Below are 21,440 nucleotides of genomic sequence, written 5' to 3'. Positions count from 1 at the left end.
GTCTCCTGACATTGAGATATATCCCTATGGATCTAGCACTCCGCTTAAATGTAAAGGGATGTTTGAAACAACTTGCTCATACAAGGACAAATCTGCAAGGTTGCTCATCTACGTCGTGAAAGGTGAGGTGCCAGGAGGAAGCATCCTCTGGCTCCAATCAGCCATGCAAATGGGGTTGGTGTGCATAATGTATAAAATTAAGTCAGCATACACCACAGATCCCAAGGACATGATTGTCAAGATGTTTCCCTCGCTGTTCACTGGGCTGGGAATACTAAAAGAGAAGCAAATTAAGCTGCACATCAACCCTGATGTTATACCAGCACAGCATTATCGCAGGATCCCACTGAACATTCAAAAACAAGTTGAAGATGAAATACAATCATTGCTGAGCCAAGGTATCATTAAACATGCAACGGGGCACACTCCATGGTTTTCTCCAATATTCCCTGTACCCTAAAAGGAAAATTGGTGGGAAAATGTGCATTTGCGTGGACATGCAAACACCCAACCTGCCTATTGAAAGAGAGAGACATCTATCTCCAAAAATGACGGATATGATGCATTTATTTCATGGGTCTAAGGTGTTCTCAAAACTGGACCTAAAGAAAGGGTACCACCAGTTAGAACTGAACCCTAAATCTCGCTATATTATACCTTCACAACACATTTGGGATCATTCAGATTTAAGAGTCTCAGCTTTGGTGTCTTGTCAGCAGCTGAAATTTTTCAAAACAAAATCCATCAAATCGTCAGGCACATTGCCCAGTGCCTTAACTACAGTGATGACATTTTAATCTTTGGGGCCACACAGGAGGCACATGACGACACTCTGTGACAAGTGTGCATGGCACTTGAGAATGCTAATTTGACACTGAATGCAGCCAAGTGTGAATTCAGCCAATCAACATTGAAATTCTTTGGATATATATTTTCAAGTGAAGGTCTACTCTACAGCCTGATCCTTGAAAGGTGCAAGCCTAATCCCACATCAGCAGTCTGGTCATTTCTGGGCATGGCCAGTGACTGCACACGATACATTCAGGACTTTGCTTCGGTTAGTACACCGTTAAGACTCCTCATCGGCAAAGGACAGGAATTTACATGGTTGTCGGAGTGCGAGGTGGCCTTCAGGTAAGATAAAATTGCACATCTCGTCAGCTTCTTGAATGGCCTACTACGATCCCAATCTGCAAACAGAGCTCACTGTGGATGCATGTCCAGTAGGTTTGGGCGCATACTAGCTCAATTCAAGTGGATCTCTTCATCACCCTGATGCATTGCTGCATATGCTAGTCAAGGTTTATCATCCACTGAATGTGCCTACTCACAGCCAGAGAAAGAGAGTCAGGTGGTAATGTTCACATGCCCACACTACATCCAGTTTTTATATGGAAGAAAATTCACCATTCTTACATACCATCAGGAGCTCACAACGATAAGTGGCAAGCCTAATGCCAAAATGCCTCAGTGGATTGCACACTGGGTGATAAGGTTACAAGAGTATTGTTTTGACATTATACACTGGCCGGGGAAAGACAACAACCAGCGTATTTACTGTCCAGGTATCCTCTTCCGGCAAAAGAAGAAGCCCAGTCCTCAAAAGTGGATCAGTACATCAACTATATATGCACTTACAAAGTCCTTGACTATTCCAAAGATTGTGAAGGGATTACTCCAGGACAAAGGTCTGACATGAGTCAAGGATAAGGTGATGTCAGGGAAGTGCTGTGAATCTCGCAGCAGTGATCAAACATTTTCAGAGAGTGAACGGAAATCACTCAAGGCATTTTATCTCTTGAAGGATGTGCTGTCTGATTCTCCACAAGGGTTGCTGCTAAAGGAGAATGGAATTGTAATTCCTTCATCCCTGCAGGATCTAGTGATTGGTCTTGTACACGTAGGGCACAGAGGGATCGTGTCCACCTAGCGACAGCTCAGAACAAAGGTTTGGTTTCTTAAAATGGATGATAAAATACCGAAGACTCTTAATAGGTGTCATCTGCAAGTCAGTAGCCCCTTGCACTTTCCCAGAACCTCTGAAAATGACACTGTTACCACTCAAGGTGTGGGGTGAAGTTGCTATTGACATGTTTGGACTGCTGACAAATGGCAAATATGTCTTAGTGGCTATTGACGAGATGTCTAGTTTTCCAAAGTTACATCTAGTTTCCTCCACCGCTGCCCATGCAGTAATTCCTGCTTTAAACAAGATGTTTGCCGACTATGGCATTCCTTCAACAGTAAAGTAGGTCAATGGTCTGCCCTTCAGCAGGCGAGAGTTTGCCATGTTTGCGGAATATTTGGGGTTTCAACATCGAAGGATAACCCCGTTATCGCCTCAGGCCAATGGCACCATGGAACGCTTCGTGGTCAACATTAAGCGCACTCTTCAAGTATGCACCATCACCCGAGGGTCGTTCACGCAAGCAATCTGCACATTGCTACGAGATCACAGAAATACGCTACATAGTTAGATGGGAGAATGACCCTCAGAATTGATGTTTGGCGGAGTAGTAGGAATCCGGTTGCCACAAGTAGTGGATCCAGTGGTTTGTCCAGACCTGGATCAGAAAGCTCAGAAAAGGGATGACGCAAGTAAAAGAAAAATGAAGAGCTATGCAGATGGTCAGAGAAGAGCCAGGAAATCGAATATACAAGTAGGTGACTCTGTGACAGCAGTTCAAGAGTCCATGGTGTCGGCTGGAGGTTCTGGTCGTTCCATCACCAGAAACTCATCATTCTTCAGGAAACCTGCAGAAGGTACACCTGATCATGAAGAGCCAGCTGACTTAGTGAGCTCACAGGGGAGCTGCTCTGACTATATGGATGCTGAAGTAGACACTGATGACAGTTGCAGTGGTGGAGAGATGGAAGTGGCTGTGTCTCGGAGTCTGTCAAAGAGAGTGATCAGAAAACCACTAGGGTGGATTGAGGAAATGGAATAATGTGACGTGGTGTTTTATGTAAGGGGGAAATGTAGTGTCCTATTTCCATCTCTATGCTCCCTGTCCCATGTCTATGTCTCCCGGCCCTGGAACACAGGGAATGGATCATATGACAGGAAGGGTCATGAGGTAGACAGAGTGAGGAACATGCAATAAAGAAAAGACGTATCTTCCTCAGTTTCGTATCCTTATGTCACTGCTTAATTGTCGTTATTCTTTGAAGTGCGTGATTCCCGCACAAACATAACAAGAAGTATAGGGAGAAAAAAGAAAGGGTCCCAGGGCTGAGCCCTGGGTGCCCCATGAAGAAGAAGAGAAACCGTATCAGAAGTCTTACCATCCCAAGATGCAGAATAAGTGCAGTTAGACAGATTAGAATGAAACCAAGAAAGAACAGAGCCAGAAAACGCAAAGATAAGAAGAGTAAAGCATGAGCCACAGTCTCAAAAGCAACAGATAAATCCAGCAAAATTAAAAGAGAAGAGTGTTTTGAATAGTGAGCTGAAAGTAACGCGTCACAAAACGAAAGAAGAGCAGTTGCAGTAAAATGTAATGAATGTGAATAAAAGTGAGCTATTAAATATTAAACATTACATTACACATGTGGAATAGTAGACCCAGAAAAAGTCATTTGAAGGAATGCTTTACCCGTAATCTTCATAACAGTGAGTCAGTGTTTTGTTTGTGGGCATGTTTTGCAGGGCTGAACCCCGGAACCTATTTCTGAGCACCTGCACTTATTGTTCAATTATGATGTGGTGTTTTGGCAACTTTAGGTGGCAGTGCTGGAGTTGGCTTGTCCTGAGGGGTAGAGAGGGTGAGCTGGGAAGAAAGGAGAAAGTGATCACTCCAGGAGAGAGGAGTGGTGAGAGGGATCGAAAGGGGAATGTCTGAAGAGATCAGAACATCCAGAGTGTGCCCTGCAGAGTGAGTCGGGCCAGAGGGGACAATAGAGAGTTAGAGAGAGTCACAGAGGTCACGAAAGAGTCCAGAGGAAGGACAGGAAGCATCCAGGCTTTTGATTGATTGATATTTTATTTCTTTCGCACTCGTACACAAGTGTTTCGGAGCACCACAAGGCAAGGGAGGGGAACAGGGAGGAACAAAACAGCGATCCAAAACAGGTGGATGTTAAAGTCTCCAAGAAGGAGGAGTTGAGTGGTCAAGACCAGGAGGGAAGAGGGGAGGTCCACCCACTCAGTGAGGAAGGAGGAGAAATAACCAGGTGGCCGATAGATGGTAGCCACAGTAAGCAAATGGCCAGGAGAAAGAGAGAGCCTGAAGATGAGGCATTCAAAAGAGGAGTAGGCCTGCCTAGGAATGACAGAGGCAGGAATCCACTCAGGGAAGATCAGGGCTACACCCCCTCTGGAACAGTTGGATCTGGGTGCGGATAAATTGCTTTTATCTTAGAGGTTTGAACACGTTGGTCAGGCATCCTTGCATATTCCTGGAGAGGAGAAAAAACGTTATTAAGAAAGAGAGAAAGAAAGAGAAAGAGAGAGAGAAAGAGAGTGAAATAGAAACGGAGTGAAAGAGAGAAAGAGAGAGAGAGAGAGAGAGAGAGGGAGAGAGAGAGAGAGAAAGAGAGTGAGGGAGACAGAGGGAGGGAGAAGGAGAGGGAGAAAGAGAGGGAGAAGGAAAGGGAGAAGGAGAAAGAGGGAGAAGGAGAAGGAGACCCTTTTCCCACCAGGGCTGACTGGGTTCTGGACATTCAAAAATTGAAAAAATTGAAAAAACATTGAAAAAAGATAAAAGATAAAAGAACGATAAAAAAGACAAAATGAAGAAAAAAAAGATACAAAATTGAAAAATCAGGCGTGTGCTACTGCACACCACCCAGGCATGGATCCTTTATTTATTTATGTCCCCACACTGTGGTGCTCTTCGGACATCCGAGAGATGCACCCAATGTCTTAATTCCTTCACATGGACAGTGAGAGGAGTACAGAACACCATCTCATAAGGACCTTTAAACCTGGGGCTGATCAGTTCCCCAGGTAATAATTATCCGGTTGTAATATGGGCAATGCTGTGTGTGGAACCTTGGTCTTGCTTTCTACAGGAGTGGTCACTATTTCTCCCCCCCTTTTGCCGTGCCCCACTACCACCCCTGTGTGCCTCCGTTCCTTCACCTGGTCAATTATTGATAACCGTCAACATATAGTATGTCTCCTTCCATCAATGCATGAGCCGTTCATCAAGTAGGAAAATAAATAAAACTCCTGTGTATAATCCGGAGTTGCTAAAACAGGGGCCGTGCAAATAGCTCTTTTAAGTCCTCAAATTGTTTATTCATTTCGTCAGTCCATTCCAATTTACTTTTAGGTTCTCTATCGTACCCTAAGATTTGTAATAGTGGCCTTGTGTAGACTGCGTAGTCTCGGATCCATGCCCTACAATAATTACATAAACCCAAAAAACTGCTGCATTTCCTTCACCGTACTGGGCCAATGGGTGGCGCATAGTGCTGCCACCCTATCTGGTAATATTTTTTTCTCGTTTGCAAAAATGAGTTGTCCCAAGTATTGTACCTCCTGTTGGCAGTATTGTAGCTTCTTTTTATCTGCCTTGTACCCTTTGTCAGCCAGCAATGCAATAATGCAACAGAATCCCTCCTGCACTGATGATGTTCATTTTCACTACATACCAGCAGATCATTCACATACTGGATGATTGTGCTAGGCACTTGACTTCAATGTAATCTGGACTGGGGTCACATCTATCAGTAACCCAATATCATGTGGATTAACAGTCCCTAATTGTGCTGGCACATATTGCATGTCCTCCTAAAAAAATAAAGACTGGGTCACCACTGCCATCGGGGGGCACTGTACCTTCCCATACTTCACCATGATCTCACAGGGGATACAGATTTCCAAAATAATCTCCCCATTTTGCTCACTGTCCCCAAATTACTCCTCATCAGTCCTTTCCTTCAATTGCACTATCTATACATAATACCGTGCGCCACTCGCACCCGTCCTGGTCTGTTCCAATCAAGGCATAATGGACACTACTAGTCCTTGCAAATCTAATGACAATATGGTCCCTGCCACCATCTCAGGTGGCACTATGGGTTGGAAAATAAAATCTGTGGGCACTCGTCAACATTTTGTCGCAATTTGAGGCACTGCTTTTACTAATACCTTGATATCATAGAAAAATATGTCCGGGACCACAGGAACCCCACGGACTACTGACTCCCTTGTCATTGCATTGATTCTTACTATTGCTCGAGCTACATACATCACTGGAGTGGAACACACTACCCATTGATCTGTGAATGATATAGTTATATTTAGTTTACTGAGCAGATCCCTACCCAACAAGTTAACAGGGGAACTTTCTGAATATAACAAGGGGGCTCATACTACCTTCCCTCCCACTTTTATATCCAGCTTTTCATTGTATGGAACCATGGAAATAGCCCCAGAGAATCCCTTTGTGTCAAGAGTTTTACCTGATAATGGAAAGTTCCCCTCCATAATGCATGATTTAGTTGCACCTGAATCTACCATAAATATAAATAGCTTGTTTCCTATTTCCGCCTTCACAAAGGGCTCTTCTTCAGGGTGTGCGATTGTCAATAGGATTGTACACACGAGTGCTCTCTGTAGGCTGTCCCAATGAGAATATTTATTTGTCCCGGGGAATAAAAAAGGGCCACCCCTGTAATTGTAACTCTGTAACGCTCACCTGATTCCCGTAGAGGCGCCGGTCTTGACTGGGCGTATACCGTATCTTCAAAGGTGATGTGTAACACACGGCTGGCTCTTTGGGCTGGACCTCTGTGCACTGTATGTCTGACTCGAAGGGTAAGATGTCTGCAGATAGAAAATATGGGATTAAGGAACTGGGTTATTGAATGTCTCTCTCTTCTTCCCTTTCTCTTCTCCTGTAGAACCTCAAAGGTTAACGCTCTCACCTTAGGTAAGTGAACGCCGTGCTCTCCATCTGCCTCGGGGCAGGGTGCTGTAACCAGTTTCTTCACTGGATAAGGGGAGCAGGCCCCTTGACTTCAGAGGACTGCTGTCCGTTGTTTACTGCACGAACGGTAAGTTTTGAGTAATTCTAATGTCTTTAAAGTCTTTAGTAATGATGTCTCTTGTTTTGTAGGGTTCCGGCGATGGCGGATGACGGGCTGAAGTGAGTTGAAGATGGAGTCCGTGTGATGAATAGAAGCGCCTGGAAGCACGTAAGTAAGCGCTTGTTGCCTGCTTCACGATGCGCTCTAACTGTCTTTTTATTTTGCAGGTACAAGTTCGGAGCGGCTGCAGGGTGCCGGAATACCCACTGGGTTAGATGTGGAAAGGAGTAATGGCACGTGAGTATTAAAGTTCCCCAATGTCTTTAAACGCACCTTGTTTTGTCTTTCAGATGCGGGATGCAGCGCCGAAGGCCTCCGGAGCGTGCAAAGAGTTGGTAAGCTTTTGTCTTTCAGATGCCGGAATGCAGTGTGAAGACCTCCGGAGCGCACGAAGAGTAGGTAAGCCTTTGTCTTTCAGATGCCAGAATGCAGCGCGAGGCGTTGGTGACAGCCGATGGACCAGGTAAGTGAAGAGCTGTCACTGAAGACCGTAATGCTAACCTGTTCTTTCTTGTCTTTATAGGTGTTGCTGAAGACTGGATTCAGGATGGTAAGCCTTTTTCCTTAGGCCCAGGATCAGATGCAGAAGACACGATGAGCGTTCTGCTGCAGAGGATGCAGAATAACGCAAAGCAAGATTCATCCATCGGGTGTGGTTTAAATAGCCTCCTGTAGTGCTTAGGTGTCTCCTTCCACAGCCACGCCTAGGTAAGAAAAGAGTTCCTGCTTTCCAGAAGAGTTCCAGTGTTCTGAATCTAGGGAGTGGCTCCTGCCCCACCCAACAGGAAAAGTAGTTCCAAACAGAAGAGGATCAGAGGCTCAACTGGCAGGCAAGTAAGCAGCATGGTCTGCTGCAGGTAAGTCCACCCAAGCATTATGAGCCCGGCGCTTCCAGCGCTGGGACTGGGCATATTTATGAGCCTGGTGCCACTGGCGCCAGGACTGGGTCCAAAAGGTCCCAATTGGGACTGGTTGGCACTCGGAACCTGGGTTATGGATCTGCTTCCAAGGGAGTTGGGTAAACCCTGACCTTTTGGAAGTAGAGATCATGACAGTACCCCCCCTCAAGGCCCCTCCCAAACCGGGCTTCTCCGGGGGTTTTGGCTTGTCAGGAAATGTTCGGTGAAATCTTTTGATTAGGCGAGGAGCGTGGACATATTCAGCAGGTTCCCAGGATCTCTCTTGGGGGCCGTAGCCTTTCCAGTCAATTAGGTAAAATAGTTTAGATTTGGAGATCTTGGAGTCCAGAATGCTTTTGACTTCAAACTCGAGTTCTCCATCAACTAGGATAGGTTTTGGAGATTTAGTTAGTCGGGTTTGAGGTTGCACAGGTTTTAATAGAGAGACGTGGAAGACCGGATGTATCTTCATGTGCGGGGGCAAGTCCAACTTAACCGCTACTGGGTTTAATATGGTAGTGATGGAATAGGGACCAAGGTATCTTGGGTTGAATGTGCGTGGCCCTTTTAGAGGTAGATATTTGGTGGATAACCAGACTTGATCCCCTACTTGATATTGAGGGGCTTCCTTCCGATGTTGATCTGCTCCTTTCTTGTATTGTTCTTTAGCCCTTTGAAGGTGAGAAACAGCTTCCTTAAAGGCTTGGGTGATTGTAGAATGCAGGTAGTCTACTGCTGGTGTTTCAAGATCTTGGAGGGGATCCAACTCCGAGGTTCGAGGGTGACTGCCGTACAAAAGAAAAAACGGGGTTTTCCCAGTTCCCGAATGGACAGGGTTATTGTAGGCATATTCGGCTATCCAAAGGATGTCTTTCCAAGTTTTTTCAGTTTGTTGCAGCATGCAGCGTAAATACTGTTCCAGAGTTTGATTGGTCCTCTCGGTTTGTCCGTCGGTCTGAGGGTGGTGACTGGTCGATAGTCTCACATCAATTTGAGCCGACCGACAGCAACTTCGCCAAAAATGAGAAATAAATTGACTACCTCGATCCGAAATTAGAACCGAAGGAAAACCGTGCAGTCGGGCGATGTTTTCGAGAAATTCTCGGGCCAGAGTTGCTGCTGTTGGCAAGCCTTTGAGCGGAATGAAATGCGCCATCTTGGAGAATAAGTCCACGATTACTAGAATCGTATTGTATCCGGAGCATGGAGGTAGATCGGTGATGAAGTCCATAGAAAGCGTATGCCAAGGGCGAGGTGGGATGTCAATAGGGCGTAAGAGGCCTGCTGGTCTTTCCTTTTGACTCTTGTTTTGGGCGCATACTCCACAGGACATTATAAAGTCTCTGATATCTTTTTTCCAAGACGGCCACCAGAAGTAGCGCTTGATCTTTTTTGAGGTCTTGGCCATACCGGGATGTCCTTCCATTAAAGAATCGTGATAACAAGAGATTACTTTTTTCTGTAAATCTGTGCTGGGTAGGTATAATCGTTCTTGGAAATACAATAAGTTGTCCTTTACTGCAAAGTCCTTTCCCTGCAGATGCCAATTCTGTATGTCTGCTGGAGTTACAAGTTGCCTGGCTTTATCCTTAACTTCCTCTATGGATTCTGTGGCGATTACACCCAGAATTCTTTGTTCGGGAATGATTGGTACAGGTTTAGGGTTGATCAAGTGTTCTTCCACTCCCATCCGAGAAAGGGCATCAGCTTTACCGTTCTTTGTACCAGGTCGATAGGTAATTATGAAGTCAAACTCGGCAAAGAATAATGCCCAACGGAGTTGTCTAGAGGATTGGGCTTTTGCGGTTTTGAAATATTGCAGGTTTCGGTGATCCGTAATCACAGTAACGGTGTGTCGGGCCCCCAGCAGATAATGCCGCCAAGCCTTAAAGGCAGACTTGATAGCCAGAAGTTCCTTGTCAGTAATCGTGTAATTGATTTCAGGAGGCGAGAATTTGCGGGACCAAAATGCCACGGGATGCAACTGATTGGTTACCGGGTCCTTTTGTGATAGAACTGCCCCCATGGCAAGGCTTGAAGCATCAGTTTCCACGATGTAGGGAAGTTCGGGGAGAGGGTGTTTTAAGATTGGTGCAGAGATAAATTTAGTCTTCAAATCCTGGAAAGCTTGTTCCGCCTCGGTAGACCATTCAAAACGTTTGTTTTTCTTTAACAAGGCAGTGATGGGCTGGACTATTCGAGAGAATTCGGGGATAAACCTGCGGTAAAAGTTAGCGAAGCCTAACATGCTTTGCACACCTTTTACGGAGGATGGTGATGGCCATTTGAGAACTGCATCGACCTTCTTTGAATCCATACGCACTCCGCCAGGTGATAATATGAATCCCAAGAATTCAACTTCAGTCACGTTGAAAACACATTTTTCCAATTTAGCGAAAAGTTTGTGTTGACGCAATCTTTCGAGGACCATTTTCACGTGTTTCCGATGTTCAGATTCCGATGAAGAATAAACGAGGATGTCGTCAATGTAAACAACAACACACACATCTATGAGCTCTCTGAGGACATCGTTCATAAAATATTGAAAGGCGGCCGGGGCATTGCAAAGTCCGAAGGGCATGACCTGATATTCAAATAGCCCATACTTGGTGCGGAAGGCCGTCTTCCATTCATCGCCCTCTTTTACTCGTACCAAGTGGTAAGCTCCTCTAAGATCCAGCTTTGTATATATGCATGCTTTTCTGACTTGGTCCAGGAGTTCAGGGATCAAAGGTAACGGATATCTATTCTTAACGGTGATCTGGTTCAGGGAGCGATAATCTATACAAGTTCTAAGGTCTCCTTCCTTTTTTGGAACGAAGAACAAAGCTGAAGAAGCAGGGGACTTGGAAGGACGAATAAACCCATTTGCCAGGTATTGATCCAGGTATTGTCGAAGGTGAAGGTTCTCAGGCTCGGTGAGGGCATAAATTCTACTACAAGGAGGAGTAGATCCAGGTATCAGGTCTATCTGGCAGTCATAAGACCTATGAGGAGGTAGAGAGTTAGCCTGATCCTTCCGGAAAACATCTTGGTATTCTAGGTATTCGGGAGGTAACTGGGGAGTCTCTGAAGAAATTGCTGCCAGTGCAACACCAGGTGGAGGGTGACAAGTAGAGACACATTCTGGAAACTGGACCGTTCTTGCTCGCCAATCGATCAGAGGATTGTGTTTCTCTAACCAAGGTATTCCTAGAATAATCTGAAACTGAGGGGCCTTGATCACATCGAACACGATCTTCTCATGGTGTCCATCTTGACTTACTAGCGTCACCTCTTGAGTGGTATGCGTTACTGGCCCGGAGGCTATCTCCGTACCATCCACCGTAGTAATGACGTCCTTTACAGCCTTGGGACAAAGAGTTAGATTCATCCTCAAAACCATTTCATGATCCACATAATTGCCGATGGCACCGCTGTCGACGTAAGCTTCAATTGCATGTAATCGATCCGGATTATCAGGGCTAATGAGGACCATAGGTATCACGAAATGCGAGGTCACGGAACTGGTTTTCACGCTCGGCAAGAGGACCTCTATTCTTGTCGGGCGAGGTCGTTTCCCTGCTCAGAGTTTGTAACTTTGGTAACTGCAGCTCCTACTGCCTTCTTGGCAGGTTTCACCGGACAGTCTCGAAGAAAGTGCCCTGAGTTTCCGCAATAGAGGCATAATTGCAACTGTTTTCTCCTTTCCCACTCCTTTTGTGTTAGAGGACCTTTCAGACCCCCTATTTGCATGGGTTCCCCGGAGTCTACTCCTTTGGAAGGAGTTGGCGGTTTGGAAAATACTCGAGCATCAAACTTGGAACGATCGGCCTTCCTGTTCTGCAGTCTGTGATCTATTTGAACGACTAAGTCTATATAGTCCGAACAATCTTGTGGGGGATTCACTACTTGGGCTAACACATCTTTGAGCTCTCCACGTAGACCTCTATAAAACAGCGTAATCCTTTTGTCCTCAGGCCATTGAGTTTCCACTATCAGTCTGTTGAAAGACGCAATATAAGCCAATAGGTCTTGATTACCTTGTCGCAACGAAAGAAGTTCATTGTCCAAGGCCTGCCCCTGTGAATGTCTTGCGAACAGTTTTTCCATACTGAGCTGAAAAGCTTGAAAATCATGGAGGACCGGATCATCTTGATTTACTAGAGGGATCGACCAGTCTGCCGCATTGCCACTAAGGTACGAAAGCACGAAAGCTACTTTAGCTTGATCAGTTGGAAAGGCTGCTGGCCGGCATAAGAAATGCAACCGGCACTGATTGATAAATACTGCAAACCTCTTTGGGTCACCAGAAAATCGTTCGGGCGGAGCCAGAGGTACATTCCCAGGTAGGTTGATCTGCACTGGATTCATAGAGGATGTAGAAGGAAGTTTTCCCCCAGATGCGGGTAACAGGGTCTGTCCGGCTTGTGACTGTAGCAATTGTCTAGCGAGATCATCTGTTCACTCCTTGGAAATAATCAGTTCCCTTCTTAGAGCGTTCGTTTCCTGACAGGCTGCATGCACTTCTGCCCTTAGTTCCCCAAGTAACTGGGCTAGCTGGTCGGTATCCGAGGTTTCCATAGCGCCTGGACGGGAGTTTTGTGGTAGGCTTTGCGTTCTGTAACGCTCACCTGATTCCCGTAGAGGCGCCGGTCTTGACTGGGCGTATACCGTATCTTCAAAGGTGATGTGTAACACACGACTGGCTCTTTGGGCTGGACCTCTGTGCACTGTATGTCTGACTCGAAGGGTAAGATGTCTGCAGATAGAAAATATGGGATTAAGGAACTGGGTTATTGAATGTCTCTCTCTTCTTCCCTTTCTCTTCTCCTGTTGAACCCCAAAGGTTAACGCTCTCCCCTTAGGTAAGTGAACGCCGTGCTCTCCATCTGCCTCGGGGCAGGGTGCTGTAACCAGTTTCTTCACTGGATAAGGGGAGCAGGCCTCTTGACTTCAGAGGACTGCTGTCCGTCGTTTACTGCACGAACGGTAAGTTTCGAGTAATTCTAATGTCTTTAAAGTCTTTAGTAATGATGTCTCTTGTTTTGCAGGGTTCCGGCGATGGCGGATGACGGGCTGAAGTGAGTTGAAGATGGAGCCCGTGTGATGAATAGAAGCGCCTGGAAGCACGTAAGTAAGCGCTTGTTGCCTGCTTCACGATGCGCTCTAACTGTCTTTTTATTTTGCAGGTACAAGTTCGGAGCGGCTGCAGGGTGCCGGAATACCCACTGGGTTAGATGTGGAAAGGAGTAATGGCACGTGAGTATTAAAGTTCCCCAATGTCTTTAAACGCATCTTGTTTTGTCTTTCAGATGCGGGATGCAGCGCCGAAGGCCTCCGGAGCGTGCAAAGAGTTGGTAAGCTTTTGTCTTTCAGATGCCGAAATGCAGTGTGAAGACCTCCGGAACGCACGAAGAGTAGGTAAGCCTTTGTCTTTCAGATGCCGGAATGCAGCGCGAGGCGTTGGTGACAGCCGATGGACCAGGTAAGTGAAGAGCTGTCACTGAAGACCGTAATGCTAACCTGTTCTTTCTTGTCTTTATAGGTGTTGCTGAAGACTGGATTCAGGATGGTAAGCCTTTTTCCTTAGGCCCAGGATCAGATGCAGAAGACACGATGAGCGTTCTGCTGCAGAGGATGCAGAATAACGCAAAGCAAGATTCATCCATCGGGTGTGGTTTAAATAGCCTCCTGTAGTGCTTAGGTGTCTCCTTCCACAGCCACGCCTAGGTAAGAAAAGAGTTCCTGCTTTCCAGAAGAGTTCCAGTGTTCTGAATCTAGGGAGTGGCTCCTGCCCCACCCAACAGGAAAAGTAGTTCCAAACAGAAGAGGATCAGAGGCTCAACTGGCAGGCAAGTAAGCAGCATGGTCTGCTGCAGGTAAGTCCACCCAAGCATTATGAGCCCGGCGCTTCCAGCGCTGGGACTGGGCATATTTATGAGCCTGGTGCCACTGGCGCCAGGACTGGGTCCAAAAGGTCCCAATTGGGACTGGTTGGCACTCGGAACCTGGGTTATGGATCTGCTTCCAAGGGAGTTGGGAAAACCCTGACCTTTTGGAAGCAGAGATCATGACAAACTCCTTGGAATGGGGCACCTGTTCCCCCTGCCATCCAGTTAAACTGTGATCCCTCACCCTGCTGTAGTTGTTGCCCATGTTGCCCTTGCCTGTCAGCACCATAAGGGAACTGATTTTGACCCCATCGCCCAAATTGCTGTTGTCCTATTTCTTGAGGCCCTTGGAATCCCTGCCCTGGAGGTGATGGCCCACAATTAAATCCCATCCCAGGCCTGATCCTGCATTCCCTTACAAAAAACCCTCATCTCCCACAATACCAGCACTGTGATGTTCCCAATCCTCATCCCAGAGGGCCATATCCCCCCAAAGCCTCCTGCTCTTGTTCTTGAAACCTTCCTCTTCCCCTTGCTGCTCCTTCATACTGCTGCTGTGGGTTGGGGTACTGTCCCCCCACCCCATTGTCCCTGTCCTCTTTTGCCCCATAGTGCCGCAATTGTGGCATTCACACTTTGTTGAGTGTCTCCTGTCCTTTGTCCCTGAGCCGGTGCTGTCACTGGTGCTTGGACGACAACCTTATTTAGTTTCTTTTCCAATAGTTTTGCTATGTCCATTTGCCACTTCAGGGCTGTCTGCCTGTCCTGCTCCTTGATTCTCATACAATGGTGGACTATTATACTTTGTATCTCTGCCCACCCTTTGGCTTCAATTCCCACAATTTTATCTAGTGCCTTCTGGACTTCTTTTGGTAATCCCCTCTTTACGATAAAATAGAAAAATGGTACTGTCTCAACTCTCCACATTTCCTGTAACTTAAGAATAAACCTAAATGGGTCCTCATCATCACCCATTGTGCACTGCATTAAAGAATGTAAGCCAGGGGTATCTGGGCACATCCTTCGTAGGGCATCCCATACCCTTACCTCATTAAAGGCTGCTCCATCATGTTCATTATCTGCAAGACTTACCCCAGAGTAAACAGCCCTTGCTCATATGTCCCCAGCCTGGTCCCCAACTATGGAGACCAGTAAACTCTTACGGTCTCCTAGTGCTAAGGCTACACCTGCTGTTTGTTTTTCAAATGAATAGATCCATTTACTAGCTCCGACTATAAGCTGGGGGCTGGTGGGGGCTTTAATGAAATGATTTGTGTCAATTTGAGGCCATGACACATACTGGGTTATCCCTACTCCTTTATGTACAAGAGGCATGTGCATGCTATGTTGTCTTCTACCCCTTTTTTATGCTGATCTTTTACAACCACCATCAAATCTGGTCGATTTCTTGGTCTGTCCCTCCTCACTGCCTCTTGTGGCAGGGACAGGTTTCTCGCCACCAACTTTCCTTGATGTCCTTCTTGCCCTGCCTATTCATTATTTCTACTGCCTTGATCTACCCCTCCAGTATCCCTTGCTTGTTCTACTTCTTGTCCCAGGACCGTCCATACCCTCTCCCCATCATCTTTTTCAACACAAACATTTCTTATTGCCCATGGGTTGAATCTAAACAAAAAATCTCCTGACTTCTAATCCCCTATTTTCTGCACCGGTACCCTTATTTCTTTTGATACTTCTTCAGGTTTTTGTAACCTTACTAACCTTTCCCGCAATGCTCATAACTCATTATTTATATCTGCTTGTGGACCCTCTGGGTACACTGATGCTACAAGCATGTCAGCGCTTCTGGATGGGTTATATGGAGGTTGCGGTGCAAAAGCTGTTGCATGCCCCCCTAGTTGCTAATTGTATTCCCTAATGCAGGTTTAGGCATTAGAGGGCGTATCCCCTTACATCGGATCACTTTTTCATCTTCCTGATCGTCCATATCCTTAAATAATTGCCAGAGATCTAAAATCTCTTTTCTTTTTTTGCAATTTTTTTCCTTTATATTTTGCTGCTAAAAAGATGGTAATTTTTTCTAGCATGTTTCTGTTATGGGAGCCCTGCTCTGGCCGAGAGCAGGACATCCCCCTTCCTTTGTTTCTACTATCCATTGCTTATTTATTCTGTCACAATGCAGTGGCAGAACCCTATGCATGTGTTTTATTGTGGTTTCTTCCGCTATGTTGTTGCACGCATCCCTAATGCTTCACTTAGACCGTACTGCTATGCTGCGTACGCTACTTGCTTGTTACAAAAATACAGATCAACCCACTTTTTCCTCCACCCCTTTTATACTTTTTCCACTTTGATTTCACCTACACACACACCACAACTCATCCACCTTCCTTCCATTTTTACCACAAAAGACAGCAAGAGAAAATATACAAAAATAATTGACTAAAATCCAGGCCCATTCTTTATACCGAGCCACTACTGTTTTCCTTATGTACTTTGAAATACCACCTTCCCAGCATTTTTTAGTATGCTGAGGATCCCATTGCTTTTATTGTCATAAAAGAATAATGCATGGTACTACCTTCTCAACCTATTATGGCTGAGGATCCCTTACTTCTCAGTCCTTATAAGCTGGGGCTCCCTTTCCTCTCAGTCTTTAGACGCTGAGGTTCCTTTTTTCCATTATATAAAGTAGAAAACCAAAAATACGCAACAATTTCAATACATACCCCACCTCCTATAAAATCTATTCCTTAACACATCACCTGGAATCCTATCCAATCTATTCCTTAACACATCACCAAAAAGTCCTATTCCATAATACATCACCAAAAGTCTTATTCCATAATACATCACCAAAAGTCCTATTCCATCTATTCCATTGACCTCGTACATCATCCACATCACCACACTATCCTACATTCATACATACATGTTCCCATGTTGTTATCACTGGCAAGAGTATACTCACATGTTCGTGTTTCACTTGAGTTTCCTCTGTTACGAAGCTGGCCTCTCTTTCTGGAGCCACACCCCGCTTTAGTGAGCAAAGAGGATTTCTTTTAAAATGGCTCCTACTAAAGTCACTCAGGATACATGCAATTTTTGATTTAGGGGACGATAACTATAGTGGGTGTGGCTCTTTTCTTAGTGACTGCCCTGGGGCTTCTCAAAGTATGGGGGCAAAAAACTAAGATCACGTCGGGAACGTCACCACTGTAAGGGTAGCCCAACTTACAGGGGTATCCCTTAATTATACAGGTACCCCTAATCACGCTCACAACAGAATGAATGCAACCTTCTAGGGAAGCAAGGTGAAGAGTCTTATCTTGCAAGGATAACACATTTATTCTGTACAGACATGAGGATGGGGCAAAGAACTCTGATCCCTGAACTGCATCTTCTGTCCCTCTTCCGTTCCAAGCTCCTCCAGACTGGTGCCAGGCAGGAGCTTATATGCCCTTAACTTGGTCACTGGATATGGGCATGGCTCCTTCAAAAACCGTCCTTCTTCCCTACAAGGGGTGCTGCAGTCTTCCTTTCTTCATGGTCGGATTTCCGTTTAGGACATACTACTTAACATACTGCTCGCCTATGCAAGAATACACTGTAGCGCATGTTTTTCATCATTTTGATACATTTTGAACATCTATGTATAAACACATTTTCCCGTCATGCTCTCCCTATTTCATTCATTGTACTCATGTTTTTATCTGGTCCAGTAATTCCCCTTAAACCTTGTTTTTCATAATTCTGCATTGTGTGCATCGAGCCTTAGCCTGCATGGACTTTTTGACAGACAGCCAACAGCTGGTGAGCCACTTCGTGTACTCTTCCAGAGCTACTCAGTGACGCAACACCGCATGAGCCTTGCAATCTATTTTTAGCACAGGCCGCATTCCTTTTGGCAGAGAGCCTGCTTCTGTCATGCATTGAGATTTTAAAACTAAATAGAATTTAACATTTACAAATGTATTCAGCTAATAGTTATTTACACCTTATATTTAAATAATAACTGCCTTCTTTTTAGTGCCCCTCCTCCCCCTGGTCTCTTGTAGTGTCTAGAAACAGTTAAAAGAAGTATTGCCTAATTCTAAAGCGCTTGGGAATGAAGGAAGGCGCTAGCTCATTCCCAACAAAAGGTACAAGTATAAAAAGAGAAAGCGCCATCAACGGTTCAGAAGCCACTCACAACACAGAGATACAATGCCCAGGAGCCCCTTTGAAGCGTCCTTTGAGGGAGCAGACCTCAAAAAGATGACTATGGACACTGTTAATAAAGATAAAAATAAAAATGTTGTTAGTACTTACCTATGTAGAACATGTCAGTCTGTGCCAAAATATAGGAAAAACAGGAGGGTCCTCTCAGACAGTGAAGGGGTGGGGATGATTATTATTTTTGCTAATTTACACCAAGTTGCTAGTATTGAAGGTGAGAATCACCTAATAGTTCAGGACCAGGGCCAGCAAGAGGGACAAAGGGAGATTGAACAATTATTAGTTTGTGATGTTTGCAGTTTCTTTTGTTTCTACTCCTTAGTTTGGGGTGGCCGGCTCTAAGTAAGTGCAAGTAGGCCAGGGACTTTGCGTATTGCAGATACAGCCCATAGTGCACCGCAGAACCGGCGGCAGTGCATGGGGCTACTGGTCATGAGTGGGCCTGGTCCCATAAACTGTGGAACCGCTAGCCCTATGAGGCATGCATTCTATACAGTAAATACATAACACAATATACGCAGAAACTTGTTTTGTGTTAGCAATGAAAAGGCTGTGGCTTTTTAATAAACATAATACTACTAAAAACATAACTTAGTATTATGGGTATTCCCCAACAACAGGTGTGCAGTGTTTTCTTAGTTCTGTACTTTTGTGCACTTGGGCCAGGAAATGGAAGTTGGCCTTATTTGCTCACAGGGTATCCCCAGTGTGAGCTCCCAGGTCTGTGTGTTTGGGACCTGTAAATTGCCTACTGAACACTCATGTGCCTGATGGCATTTTCCTTCCCGGCCCATGCCGCTTTTCCTGCTATTCTTTTCCATGACTTTCATACAACGACCGTTGTCCCGTGCTTGCCCAAATGTACCGTTTCCAGAGCTGGGTGGTATCTGGGCAAATGAGAAGTTCAGTCTGCCAATGCAGAGTCCAGATACACTTAGGTCACAGTGTTCCTTCTGCAAGTCTGCTCCAGCAGCTCTTCATATTTAGGGCAAATATGCCCTGGGGCCATGCCAGCATATTGTTACTGCACCCCCACAAAATGGCCGGCCTGTGCTGACAGCCACTTCGCACCTATGTGCATGGCTTCCTGCCTTTCCCCTCTCATATTGCTCGAGTATTCTGTTCCCCTTTGAAGAGAGGCCGAGACAGAAGGGTTTCGGTGTAGGCACAACCTGACTGATAGCACCTTGTTGTGTCCTGAGTCCCCTCCCTGTCAGGCTCTTCCTGTGAGTCCTGCTTCAGGAGAGAACGGTGGGTAGGGAGAGTGTGCAGCCTTATGGATGTGAGGACAGAAGGAGAGGGTGGAGTTGAACATGACTGCAAGGTTTCTGGCTTGAGTGGAAAGGGAGGGAGGAGAGCCCATGGAGCCCATGGAGAGTGGCCAGAGTTAATTGAGGAAAGATCTAACAGCAATTCTAATTGAAAGGATCTCAATCTTGCTGGCATTGAGACAGATTACATTCAAGTGAAATACTTGAAATAATCATACTGGCATTTATAATTGAAAAATAAATAATTTACTTCACAAACAGTATTTCATTACAAAGCACTTTTTGTTTTATCAATTACACCTCAAGTCCCATAATATTTCATTTTTTGTACAATGAAAACTGCTTGCAGGCACTGTACAGAAGCTTGAAACTGCCTTTGTCAATCATTGTAAAGAGAGCCACACATCATTTAAATCTCAATGTCAACCTTTCCACAAGTTCAAGTTTCGGAGGGCAAATATATTTTGCAATGTTAGGCGGCAGAGCGTGGGCCCTAGAAACAAAATCTGGTTCAATTCCATGCATGTGCATGGCCAGCACATTCAATGTCAGATCTTTCATGAATTCAAAATCCATCTGCTAATAGATTGGCTTTGCCACCCACTGTTTGCGTCTTTGGTATACTCCTTGTAGTAACGAGGCATACCGAACATTCCTGTCGTTTTTGCTTGTTCCCTTCCAATGTTCTTGTGTGCAAGTACAGCCAGTCTTGTTCTGGCCTCCATACCGTCAATGCTAAAATTGAACCTTTTGGGCCTGTTCTTTGGCCACATATTGTGGAACACCTCTAAATCTCCAGTGTGGGTGTATTGGGTGAGTCACCTCATGTCTTTTGAAAGCGTTTTGTCGCAAACAAACTTCTGAAGTGCTGCGTGAGGCGGGGAGCCTTGAACCAACCACCTTTCCTTAAGCGTCTCCTCCTTGCTCAATGGTCCTTGTGCACATTCATGGAAATGTTCGTTTTCTTGCCAAGAGTGTACGTTAGAACAATGTTGCATCACTGAATGTCATTTTTCAAGTAGAATATCAACAGATCCTTGACAAGTTTTTGAGCTCCACCAAAAATGGTTGATTACAGACTGTGGCCAATTTAAATTGTTTTCTGTGGCCTTTTTTCCAGCAGCTGTAATTCGTTTCTAAATGGTCTTTGCTGCGTTCCATACATCATATTGATGCTTTATGTCTGTGAACTGCTCTCGCATGGCCTTGGCAATTGAAACATGCCTGTCAGTGGCTATCAGGTCCATGTGCAGTCCTCTTGATTGCAGAAGTTGAATGGATTCGATGAAAACATATGTTTCCATGGCAACAGAAGATGTACATTCAGCTACTTGCACAACCACCGAACTAACCATTTTTTTTTTGGTTTCCATGTCTTGTAAGTGGTAAGTGCAGTATTTAGCAGCAAAACCAGGACTGTCACACTGTCCATCACCAGCAAGCCAGAGCCTTTTGTCAGCGAGAGCATTGTCTGGCTAATTGCGGGGAACAAGAAATTCTTCTGATATTTGTAGTATTGGGTTTTTGAAAGGAACTGGAGTCCCACAAAGTTAGAAAAACTTGAAAGTATACTGAACGTTGATTCGCAAAACAATAATGCAGATGAACAAATTAAATTTCGAGCAGGCACTTTTCCAAGTATGGGTTGAGCAGATCATGAAAATGAGTTATGATGGCATACACAATTACCCTTGCCATGCAATTTGTTGCCTTTAACTAAACGAGAAAACTCCTCCAATGGCTCCCCGCAAATACTCTCATGCAATTTATGATCGCATTTAACCATTTTCATGATCTTGATGAGGCAGCAGCCAAATACAGTGTATTTTGGTTCCTTTAATGGACAATCATTTAGAGCAACAGTGGATTGTGATTCCATTGAGGTGTCACTAGGAAGAGTGTAGTCCACATTACAAGCACAATCGTCAATTAGTGGCGAAGATGCTTCAGTTATGTCTGTGTGTGATACTTCCGATATGTCCACATGTATTGGGGAAACAGGTAACATTTTCAGCACCCTAGAAATAATTACTTTATAGGGTGTTGATTGTGTGGGTGGTTCTTCAAGCAATTCAGCAACATCTGCTGTGTTGTCTGTCTCTTCTGTTTGACGTTGTGTGATGTAACAATGATCCAGGCATACTTTCCATGGGTCACTGCTGATATTTAATTCAAATTAC

This window comes from Ambystoma mexicanum, chromosome 6p (genome assembly GCF_040938575.1).
Source record: "Ambystoma mexicanum isolate Mex_15411 chromosome 6p, UKY_AmexF1_1, whole genome shotgun sequence".
Taxonomy (NCBI): Eukaryota; Metazoa; Chordata; class Amphibia; order Caudata; family Ambystomatidae; genus Ambystoma; species Ambystoma mexicanum.
This window is presented reverse-complemented; position numbering follows the sequence as displayed.